The following is a 12,674-nucleotide window of genomic DNA, read 5'->3' on the forward strand; positions in this document are numbered from 1 at the left end:
TTTTGACAGGTCTCCTAGGTGATTCTGAGGCACATTCAAGTTCAAGAACCACTGTCATGATCAGATACACTAGAGTTGAGACATTACATTACTTTTTTTCTACTTTGATATACACTTTTTTTTTGTCTTCAGCATCTGTCTTATCTTTAAATAACATGCACATCTGCTTGATACCTCTATTTTTTTCTCTGTAAAACAGGTATAATTGCAACTAGGGGCTGCTGCGACAATGTGACAGACAAGCAGACGTGCCAAAGCATGAAGTTGGCATGAAGTTGGTATTGCTTATCACTTTTCATGTAGATTTACGTTTTCACTCCTGCACTTGTCCAAGTCTTTGAAACCCACAACAGAGGTGACAGGAGATCTCTGTTAAAGTGAAGGCTTCAAAGAAGCAGAAAACACAAGCGCTGGATAATTTCTCCTTTGAAGAGTCTTCGTGCAAATCTCTAGGAATCGTCTGGTGATTTTTCAGTTTAATGGCTCTCAGTTCAGAAGCACCGTTATCACCTGTGTGAAATACAAATTCTAGGATGCCATTCTGGTATGCTGGATCAGAAGCTCTTGGTATGGGGCGTGGCAGTCTGTGTTTGAATAAGTCCTCAGCGGCGTTCATCCCCACCCTGCATGCTCCAGGTTGAGAGCTGTTATTACCCAGGAAAGCTTGCTGACACATTACTGGGTTTCTCTGCCTGGTGTTGACCATTGTGCAACCCAACCCTGATTGGAAATAATCACCAATGCTGGCCACTGTGCTAATCATTTTTATCATAATCATTTAAGATACTTGCAATGCAAGAGACTTTCACTGGCCTGATGTACAAGAAAGGCTGCAGAGATCAGATCTTGCCAAGTACAAGGAGATGTCTGCACGGTGCACTGCCTGCTGGGTGTTAATGATTGCCACTTGAAGGAGCAAGGGCTTGGACAAAGGACTTCCTAGTCCTCTAAATATGTCACACTATAAGAGGGAGCCAGATTGGTGGTCCTGAGTAGCTGCTGAGAATTCAGGAATTTCCAAGTTCTCCTTTTCTCTACTCTGAGGGTTTCAGGTGCTTATCAACAGTTCCAAGACTTCAAGTGGAATGTCAGTTTCTGCAACTCTTATACCAACACAATTAAGATGATATATCTGGATCAGATATAAGGAAAAAATTAATAAAAACAAGAGTTGGCTCTGTATTTGTCATAGTGATTTTTGTTGCAGAAACAGAAACTTAACTTGAGCAAAAAGAATTCATTGGCTTTGTGTAACTACAATATGCAGAGGTGAATTCCTATATCAGGCAATGGTTTGATCCAGGAATTCAAATCAGATCTGGTCAGGGCTTCTATTTCTAGCTTAATAAAGAAATAAAAGATTTTTTTTTTCTGGATTTAGGCAATACAAGAAATTGAGGGAGCATCTGGGGGAAATTTCACTTCTTCAGTGTCTGGGAGGCAGGAAAAGGTGGTTCACCTATGCACTCTTCAGACCAAATAATTCCTGGAAGAGGAACTCCTTCCCCAGGGAGTTTGTAATTTTAGTAATACAGGGAAATGGAGTTAGGTAGCAGGTAGCTGTGATTGTCATCTGCATGGAGTGGAGTCCAGGTCTGGACTAAAAGTTCCCTGTTCATGCAGTGTTTAACAGAATTCTTGGCCCAAAGTAGTACTCAGTATATATCTGTGGAATTAATGTAGAGTTCCAGGGATAGTCCACAGAGGGGAGTAACCAACTTGTCCTGAACCAGGGGGAAGTTTCGTAGAGGAAGTGGTGTTTGAACTGGGTCTTGAAGACTGATTAAAACTTATAGTGGTGGGGGATGGGGTGGGGGCATGGATGTAGCTCAGTGCACTTGCCCAGCAAGCAGGAGGTTCTGGTTCATTTCTCAGTACTTCAAAAGCAACAAAAACAAACAAACTTACTGGGTAGGCAAGAGGGAATGGCCCACCCCAAGGAGGCATAAAATAGCAACATGGTCCCCAGGTATTACCAGTGGTTTGGGGTGGCTAGAGTGTAAGGGTACGTGGAAAACTGACAGGGGTTGGACTGAGAGGTAGTCCTGTGGGGATATTGCAGGATTGTGGATGCCAGTTTTAGGATCGGGTTTTATATAGGTAGTGGAAGCTGAAAGGATCTAATGAGAGTTAAAACATGTCAAATGCTGAGAACCCCTGCTGGCCCTTATGATGGAGATGATGATGATGAGTTTATTATGATGAAGAAAGTTTCATGAGTAGTTTTTTTTTTAATATTTATTTTTTAGTTGTAGTTGGACACAATACTTTTATTTATTTATTTTTATGGGGTGCTGAGGATCATGCATGTGCTAGGCAAGTACTCTACTGCTGAGCTACAACACTAGCCCTCGTGAGTGGTTTCAATGCCTTCATGAGCCTGGTTGAAAACTACTGACCTGGCAAAGTTCCTGGCAATTTAACTAAGTCCCTTGAAATGTCACTACCTCTGTGAGGCCTTCTTTGAGCAAGAGCAATTCTCCATGCCACGTATTAAGCCAATATTTACTGAGCATCTAGAAAGTACCAGGCTCTATGTTAGGATTGAGAGCTCTGTTCTTTTCCCCTGGGGCTTCCTGACATGAAGGGACCAGACTGTAAAAACTATTTTATTTTATATTTTTTTGGGGGTACCAGGGATTGATCAGGGACACTCAACTACTGAGCCACATCCCCAGCCCTGTTTTGTATTTTACTTATAGAGTCAGGGTCTCACTGAGTTGCTTAGTGCCTCACTTTTTGCTGAGGCTGGTTTTGAACTTGTGATCCTCCTGCCTCAGTCTCTGGGATTACAGGTGATGCTTCACGATTGGCCCCCAAAATGGCAATTTTAATACAGTATAAAACTAAAAGTAGGGTTAAAGTGAAGTGCTGGGGGGGGGCCGGGAGCTCCTCACCTTGTAAGGGAAGTAATGGGAACGTCTGGGAAGGCTAAAAAGCTATTAATCAGCCTTAGGTGGGTGGAGAAGAGTGTTTTAGGCAAGTGATAGATGATGCTGGAAAGGTGGCAAGACAACATGGCAAATATGGTCCCCTCACTCCTGTATGTGCATCCACCCTGCACCCACACTGGAAGTATGTGGCCTCTCACACTTTAGCCTTGCTGTCTCTCTTCCCACATTGGGAGTTCACACGGGGGAAAAAAAATCACCATGCAGCACCATGCTTGCTTGAGTTTATGTGCTGATTCTGTCACCCACCAGCTCTTCAAAGGTACGAAATCTATTTTTTATTCTTATTTTTTTGGGGGTGCTGGGGATTGAACTCAGTGGCAGTCGACCACTGAGCCACATCTCCAGCCCTATTTTGTATTTTAATTTAGAGACAGGGTCTCACTGAGTTGCTTAGCACTTCACTTTTGCTGAGGCTGGCTTTGAACTTGCAATCCTCCTGCCTCAGCCTCCTGAGCTGTTGGGATTCTAGGTGTGCGACACTGTGCCCAGAAAGTGGGAAATTTCTAACCCCCTTTGGGACTCAGTTTCCATCTGTCAATGGATGTGAAAACGCATACCTATACTTCCTAATCCAAATCTCTTCTGCTGCTGGACGTGATGGTGCATGCCTGTAATCCCAACGATTTGGGTAGTTGAGGCAGAAGGATGGCGAATTCAAAGCCAGACTCAGCAAAGGCAAGCTGCTAAGCAACTCAGTGAGACCTGTCTCTAAATTAAATACACAAATAGGACTGGGGATGTGGCTCAGTGGTTGAGTGCCCCTGAGTTCATTCCCTGGTAATCCAAAATAAATAAATAAATAAACAAACAAATAAACGTTTTCTGCTGCATATCAAATCACTACAAAGTTTAGTGACTTAAAATACTTTATTATTCTCTCTCATGGTTTTGTGATTTGACTTGGCTCAGCTGGGTGGTTCTTATTTGGGGTCTATGACACTGTTATAGTCAGAGGGCAGATAGGGCTAGAGGGGTCCTAAGATGGCTTTCTCACATTGCTGGCAGTTGATGCTGGCAATTGGCTGGAGCTCAACTAGGCCTGGGACTGGGATGTCTACATGAGGCCTCACCACGGGGCTTGGATTTCTCAGAGCCTGACAGCTGGGTTCTAAGAGGGAGCATTGACAGGGGCACCATTCCAAGAAGCAGCAAGAGGAACTGCAGACAGTTAGGGGTATCCCTGGAACGGGACCATCATTATTTCCTCTACGTTCTAAGAGTCAGAACCTTCAAGGCCCCACCCACATTTAAGGGGGTGCTGAAATAAACTTCACGGATTAAAAAAAAATTTTTTTTTTTAGTTGTTGATGAACCTTATTTACTTATTTATTCATTTTTTATGTGGCGCTGAGGATCGAACTCAGGGCTTCACACATGCCAGGCAAGTGCTCTACTGGTGAGCCACGAACCCATCCCTATGACCATTTTAAAAAGTACAATCTGCCATACCTGTGTGAGGATTCAATATATAGTAAGGCCTGGAGCGCTCGACATGGAGCCTGCCAGCAGGCTTTCAAGTGTGCCGGCTCTTCTTGGCCTTCATCCCAACATCCTTATCACCATCCAAGGTGCCTGGTACATGGTAGTCCAGATTTATCATGTCCAAATCTGATAGTGGGAAAATTGTTTACCATATATTCATGGTTACTGACCATAGAACCCAAGAATAATTATGCATATTAATAAACAGTAAGATTGACTTCACTGTTTTATTAAACTAACTCTAAACATGAAAGCTCAGTTTGCATTATGTCTTGTGTGTGCATGTTCGTGGTGTGTGCGTGTGTGTGGTGTATGCGTGTGTGCATGCATACAGAATGATCCTTTGCTGGAAAATGGGGAAATACATTTGGAGATTTAAGAAAAGAGTATAATGCAAAGAGCATCAGATGAAGAGCCTGATCTTGCTCAACTGAAGGGACAGGGGAAATGGCTAACACTTGCTTCCTGCTCCTATCCTCTGCTTAGTTCCTGCCTGTGAGAGGTTTCTGGCCTTGCACACACCAGAGGTCCCTGCATCTCTTCCCCCACCCCTGCATGGGTCTCTGAAAAGGCCACCCCATAAGGTACAATGCTATCTGGCAGATTGGCACCAGCTGTTTGCTTCAAAACAGCTAGCCAGAAGGGAAGTTTGACCCTGGCCAGTGAGGGCAAGTTGACTTTCGATTCAGACAGTGAAGCTATTTGATACTTTTCTTTCATTTTCTAATTATTTCCTGTGTTTGCTGTATCTCCCCAAGTAGTCTGCAGGCTCCCGTGGACGATCCGCTTTATGAATGCGTGTAACTTGGAAGACCGGTTCCTAGCCCATGCTTTGGGCTAGGTAGAAAAGGGGTCAAGGAGAGGACTCCCTAATTCCTTAAGCACTGAAAGGTCTGCTTACAGGGCCTGCTTCTGCTTAGTGGCCCTTTGGAAAAAGCAGGTGGGACTCTGCCAGCTGGTCTGCCTGCAAGTGAGGCTGTCTGGACCTCAGTTTCCACTTGTGAAATGTTGAAGCAGATAGATGTGTGAAAATGCCAAGGAAGCATCGCACGAATGTGAAGATCCACAGCTGTGTGTGCCAACACTTTCCACCAGGACTGCTGGTTCTTATGCAGAGTTACCAGCAGAGAAAGAAGAAGTGTGCGTGTGTATAGGGATGGGGGTGGGGAAGGCAAGACATGATTCTGGGGTCAAGAAACTCTTGCTATTTGTTTTGGTCTGAATTCACATTGTGAATGTATTTGGAGACAGGGTCTTAGTAGGTAATTAAGTTAAAATGGAGTTGTGAAGGTGAGTCCGATCCAACATCACTGACGTCCTTCTAAGAAGAACACAGACAACACATACAGTGAGGAGACCACGTGGAGACACAGAGAGCCACCTACAAGCCAAGGAGAGCAGTCTCTCCTAAGAAACCACACTTGTCAACACCTTGACCTTGAACTTCTGGCCTCCAGAAGAGTGAGGAACTAAATTTTGGTTGTTTAAGTGATCCCATTGTGGCACTCTGCTATGTCAGCCTTGGCAAACTAATACGCCATTTATGTTTTAATTCAGTATCGGGGATTTTTTCTTTTTTTTTTAAAAAAAAAACAAATCTCTTAATCATTGCCCAAAACATCAATAGCATACTTAATCTTTTAAATGAAAAACTTGTGTTTTTATTTAATCCTTAAAACTTGGAAATAATATTTGCTTGCCTTACAAAGATAATATGTGCTTATTATAAAATGTAATCATTGAAACAATCATTTAAAGTGAAACAAACAAAAAAAGATTTTTAATCAAGGTCTAAAGTCCCCCACATCTAACTGAAATTTCTCTCCTTTGACCAACACTTCTCTCTGTCGTCCTCATTCCCACCAGTAACTCGCCACCATTGTGAGTGTTAGACTTCACACTCCAAATAAGTGAAATCATGCAGAATTTGTCTGTGTCTGTCTTCACTTAGCATAATATTCTCCAGGTTCATCCATACTGTAGAAAGACAGGATTTCCTTCTTTTTAAAAGCTGAACAGTATTCCATTGTATATATCCACATTTCTTTTTTTCAATCCACTTATCAGTTAATGGATGTTTCGGTCGTTTCCACTACTTAGCTACTGTGAACAATGCAGCAATAAACTTGGGGGGTACCGAGGTTTCTTTAACACACTGACTTCATTTCCTTTTGAAATATAACCAGAAGTGAGATTGCTAGATTATAGGGAAGCTCTATTTTTAATTTTTGAGGAAATCGCCATACTGTTTTTCCATCTACATTTCCATTAACAGTGCACCCTTTTATCCACATTCTCACCAATCCTTGTCTTTCATCTTGATAATTGTCTTTCTAACAGGTGTAATTATTGTGGTTTTAATTTGTATTTCCCTGATAATTAGTGAATTAATTAGTTGTTAGTTTTTTAAATTTACCTGTTGGTCATTTGTGTATCTTCTTTTGAGAAATGTCTATTTAATTCCTTTGCCCATTTTTAAAATTGGGTTATTTGTTTTTGTGCTATCGAGTTGAATTCCTTATATATTTTGCTTACTAACCCATTTTTAGATGTGTAGCTTTGCAAATATTGTCTCTCTAAACTGAATCTTTTAACTAAGACCAAGTCTAAGTGCTCAAGCATTAAGTATCATGCACTTAGCTTATAGGAGAGGTTGTCTTTCAAACTCTATTCTCATTTTACACACAGTTCCCACAAGTGTAGTGAAAATTAAAAGCAACTAATTCAAAGGGGTTAGGCTGTTGTAGAAGGGAGATGAACTATCATATAAGAGCCTATGCTATTAATATGCACAGTGAGGAAAATGCTTGCAAGTATATAAAAAGCAGGTGCAAAATTAATAACAAGGCCATTTGGGTGGGACTTTGCTGGATTATAGCACTGTTCATAATGACTATCATCCCTTATTTTCAAAAAGTGAAATCAAGTCCAATGCTAACAAACCAGGAAGTAATAGTCTTATTAATAGTAATAGTCTTCCCTGGAAGACTATTACATTTTTTTATAAAGATTTTTAGCCAAAATGTCAGCTAAATATAGTCGAAGAATGTTCTAGAATTATGTGAGGCAGTAGAATAGTGTAAATGCAAGAACTTCTCTCTGTGTAGGTGAGGTGTACAGATGTAAATTCTCACAGTTCTCTGTATTAGGTATAAGGTAGACAGGTGCAAATTTTCCCATTAATCCATTTTTATCAAAATTTGTAAATGAGAGCTTTGCAGATGTATGGAACAGAATACAAACTTTCAAAGATGAGAAGCCCACACTCCCTTCATTCTTAACTCCTATCTTACCCATGAAACCTTGCATAAATAAGACAAATGGCGGGGCTGGGATTGTGGCTCAGTGGTAGAGCGCTTGCCTAGCATGTGTGGGGCACTGGGTTCCATTCTCAGCACCACATATAGATAAATAAAATAAAGGTCCATTGAGAAGTAAAAAAATGTTAATGGCCAAAGACAATCTTCCCTTCTGAAGAGATTGAGGCAATGAGTAGGTACAGTCCTCCACATGGTTTGAAGGCAGTGGCTCCGGCCACTTGTCCACCTTTATAAGGGAGCCTGAAGATGTTCATTTTTCCACTAAGAGGATCCTATCTTTTCTGCCTGATGAAACTACTGCTTTCTTTTGTCTTCTACTTAAAAAATTATTTTCTGATTGTGAAAGTATTTTATGCTCACTGGAGAAAACTGGGGAGAAATTCAAAGAAAAAAACAAAGAAAATCAAAATTGATAGTCCTTCCACTCTTTACTACTTGACTTGCTCTGCCTTTTTGTAAACTCCATTATGCCATAAAATTTCCTATAGAAACTCCTCATAAACAGTTTGAGTGGCATTGATTTTTTTTGCATGCTTTTTTTTTCTCCATCATGTATTTTGAGAAAGATAGCACCTTAACACTGATCTTTGATTTAAATAAGCAATCCAGCAGCCCCTATTCAGCACAGTTTGAGAAACTTCTCTGCAAGAAATGTAAAGGGAATTCATCAGTGAGGTGCAGTGTGAAGAACAACTGGGGTTCTGAATAAACTTGGGAGGGAATCAGTTGGAGTCCATTGATTCAGTCTCATTGACCAGGCGTAACTATTTAAGCCTTCTCCTACAGTGGAGTTTTTAGGCTGACTTTGTGCATGAATCTTATAGTCCAGATGTTTGCAGTAGACGAGGCTGGAGAAGAGAAGATCCTTAGTGAGAAAATCTCAGTCAGCCCACATGGTTCTATTTTTTCTTCTTGAAACCTTAAGCAAGTCACTGACCACTCAGTGGAGGCTTGATTGTCCTTATAGATAAACAGAGCTGTGGGAACTGCCTAAGGAGAAGACTTTCACTCCTGCAGGGCTAGGGATCAAACTCAGGGCTTGGTGGATGCTAGGCAAGCCCTCTACCACTAAGCTATGCCCAGTCCAAAAGGAAGACTTCTTTGAAGGTCAATCCACACTATATATGAAAGTAACTTGTCAAGTGAAAGGCTGTAGGATGAATCATATGAACTTGCCAATTTTGTCTGTCAAAGAAGCTAACAGTGATACTTTCATGTGGTCCAGTCTAACACTGTACCATTAAATGGCCGGAAGCTATTACACACCATGACTCATAAGTGAGTAATCATTTACATGTTCTATAAACACATCAGCTAAGTTGTGTGTTTGTTAAGGTACTCAGCTCATGAACCATTTGTTAGCTCTAATTTATTAATCATTTTTTTTTTTTTTTGGTACTAAGGATTGAACCAAGGTGCATTTAACTTCCCAGCCCGTTTTTATATTTTATTAGAAACAGGGTCTTGCTGAGTTGCTTAGGGCCTCACTAAGTTGCTGAGGCTGACTTTGAACTCATGATTCTCCTGCCTCGGCCTCCGAGGCGCTGGGATTACAGGTGTGTACCACTGTGCCTGACTTATTAATCACTTAATCACTTTTCTAAACAATCTAATTTGGAGCACCCCTAAATAGATCCACAGGTTCAGCTCTTCACTTGCAGGTCTCTGCTGACCTGCTCAGTGCTGGGTTCCCTGTGATGCACAGAGACCCTGTAGCCCCAGATCTAATCACCTCGGCAAGCTTGGCTCATCTTCTATCTTGCTAATCTTTCAAGGTGTTCCAGAATTCCTCCTGACCAACCAAAGTCTTCACTTCAGTAGATGTTTATTGAGTACAAAGTATTCTTGGCATCATACTGAACTCCAAAGGGAAGATAGAGATAAAATCTCATCATTCCAGCTCTCCAAAAGATCACAAGTCAGATGAGAGTTAGATGGTAGAAAATGATTTGACAGCAGAAGAGATCAAGGTGATAATGGACATTGAAAAATATCCCACACTTTCTTTTAAAATTGATCTTATTGGGCTGGGGATGTGGCTCAAGAGGTAGCACGCTCGTCTGGCATGCATGCGGCCCGGGTTCGATGCTCAGCACCACATACCAACAAAGATGTTGTGTCTGCCGATAACTAAAAAAATAAATAAATATAAAAAAAATAAAAAAATAAAATTGATCTTATCATCTGGCATTGTCCCTGTGACCAAAGAGGCTAAGGCAGGAGAATCACAAGTTCAAGGCCAGCCCCAGGAACTTAGCAAGACCCTGTCTCAAATTAAAAAATAAAAAGAGCAAGGGATGTAGCTCAGCGGTAAATCACCCCTGGATTCAATTCCTAGTACCAAAACACAAAACACAAATAAAAAACCCAGCTTTATCAAGACATAACTTACTTAAAAAATGTGCCATTTTAAGTGAAAAGTTTGTGAAATGTGTCAAACATGTACACTTAGCAATAGTCATCACAATCAAGACAGAACACCTCTCATATCAGAATATTTCCTGTTGGGGCTGGGGTTGTGGCTCACTAGTACAGCACTTGCCTCACACACGAGGCAGTGGGTTCAATCCTTAGCACTACATAAAAATAAATAAATAAAGATGTTGTGTCCATCTACAACTAAAAAAATATTAAAAAAAAATATTTCCTGTGCCCCTTTCTGTCCAATTCATTTTCAGCCCCAGACAACTACTGATCTGCTTCCTGTCATTATAGATTTTTTCTGTTTTTTGCCAGAATCTCATACAGATAAAATCTAACATTCGGTTTATGATCTGACTCTTTTCATTTAGTATAACATTTCAATGATTCAAGTTCACATTGTCACATGTATCAGTAGTTTATCCCATCACACAACTGCAGCATACCACGATTTGTTTGGTCATTCACTATTTGATAGACATTTGAGTTGTTTCCAAATTGGGTCAATTATGAATATAGCTACTATGTATATTCCTGCACAAGTCTTTTTTTACTTTATTTTTTGGTATTGGGAATTGAACTCAGGGGCACTCGACCACTGAATCACATCACTAGCCCTATTTTATAATTTATTTAGAGACAGGGTCTTAATGAGTTGCTTAGAGTCTCGCTTTTGCTGAGGCTGGTTTTGAACTTGAGATCCTCCTGCCTTAGTCTCCCAAGCATGCGCCACTGCACCTAGCCCAGTCCTTACTCTTGTAGAGTCAACTGTTCTTTGGCATTTACTGGCCAACTTACTTACAGAGATGTAAACCACTTCTCAAGAGACGTAACAGGTGGAGTTCTCACTAACAGTTACAATGTTTGGAGTTCCGATTGTAAATGTCACTCCTTCACACTCAGCTTTTCTATTGAAATGATCAAAGACAGGTCATGAGGTTCCCTTTTGAGCACCTGTCCTCCCTGCTGTTTCTTTCTAGAATCTGTCCATGCGATTACCCTCTGAACTCCCTCAGGAAGGCTTGAGGAATTCTCTCAAATAGCTTCTCAAAATTTCTTCCTCCTATTCCTCCTTCTTCTGTCTCTTCCTCTTCTCATTCTTATTTTTTGGTAATGGGGATTAAACGGAGGGGTGCTTTACCACTGAGTCATATCCCCAGTCTTCTTGAGTTTTCATTTTGAGACAAGGTCTCACTAAATTGCTTAGGGCCTCACTAAATTGCTGGGGCATGCCTTGAACTTGAGATCCTGTAGCCGCAGCCTTCAGAGTTGCTGGGATTACAGGCACGCGCCACCACGCCCAGCTTCAAAATTTCCTTTATCTAAAGTTGATTTATCTATCCCATCATTACTGCCAGGACTCTATGGTGGCTGACTATGTCTCCAAGGTGTCCTATGTACTGCTTAGGATGCATGCTGTTGCAAGAAATGGAATTAGTTTGAGTAGAATAGTTTACATATCTGCTAAGTCAGAGTTTGGAAGCTTTCAGGGCTGAACTGATTCAGTGGCTACACAATGTCATCACTGATGGTTTCTTTCCACCTCTTTGCTCTTCTTCTCTATGAATGGCTCCCCCTCCTGGTTCAAAATATTTGCAAAGGACTTCCAAGATACGTATTTCCTTAGTTGCCTTCCAAGGGGAGGACTATCACTTCAAGGAGTTGCAGTTGCATTAGAAAAGTCAGTTATGTAATCATTCCATCATCTATACATATACCAAGGCATCATACTGTACTCCCCAAATATATATAGTTATTTGTCAATAAAAATAACAATTAAAATATAGGATAATAAAACATTCAATGAGCACCTACTATATATGCCAAGTGCTTTAAATACAATATTTAATATAATCCTCCCATTGACACCTGCAGTGAATATACCCACTTTTCACATTTGCTAGGTGGATGACTTATCAAATTTCTTAATCTCCTTGTACCTTGTCTGTAAAATGAGGATAATCTAGCGCCTACTTCATAGGGTTGTTCTGAGAGTAAATGAAACAAAAGATAGAAACCCTTGGCACGGTGCCTGGCATATACAGAGAAGCTTCAATATACATTAGGTATCTCACGTACAGAGTAAGCATGCTTCCAGAACTCCTAAGCAAGCCCTGGGTTAATGATCATCTGTGAACAAATCATAGTAGCCAAGGGGTGGGTTAGGAGCCACCTGCTCCATTCCTAGAGTCAAAGTGGAGTCAGCCTCCCTTAAGTATCTGGGTTGTAAATAGAATAGACATCAAATGAAGACTAGGGGCAGTAAACAGTAAGAAGGAGAAAAGATATTGGGGAGAGGAGGGAGCTACAAGGTCTTTTACGTCCTGGATTATTTTAGTTATTCTGAATATTTTAGCAAAAAAAAAAAAAGATATTTACCACTGATAGGAAAGTTTTCTCAAAATATATCTTCCAAAAATAATCTTCCTCAAGTTCCTGAAGTCACATCTCATATGAAGTCAAGCACTTTCTCTTAAACTCCGTCTTCTTTTATCTA

Source organism: Ictidomys tridecemlineatus, chromosome 2 (genome assembly GCF_052094955.1).
Source record: "Ictidomys tridecemlineatus isolate mIctTri1 chromosome 2, mIctTri1.hap1, whole genome shotgun sequence".
Classification (NCBI taxonomy): Eukaryota; Metazoa; Chordata; class Mammalia; order Rodentia; family Sciuridae; genus Ictidomys; species Ictidomys tridecemlineatus.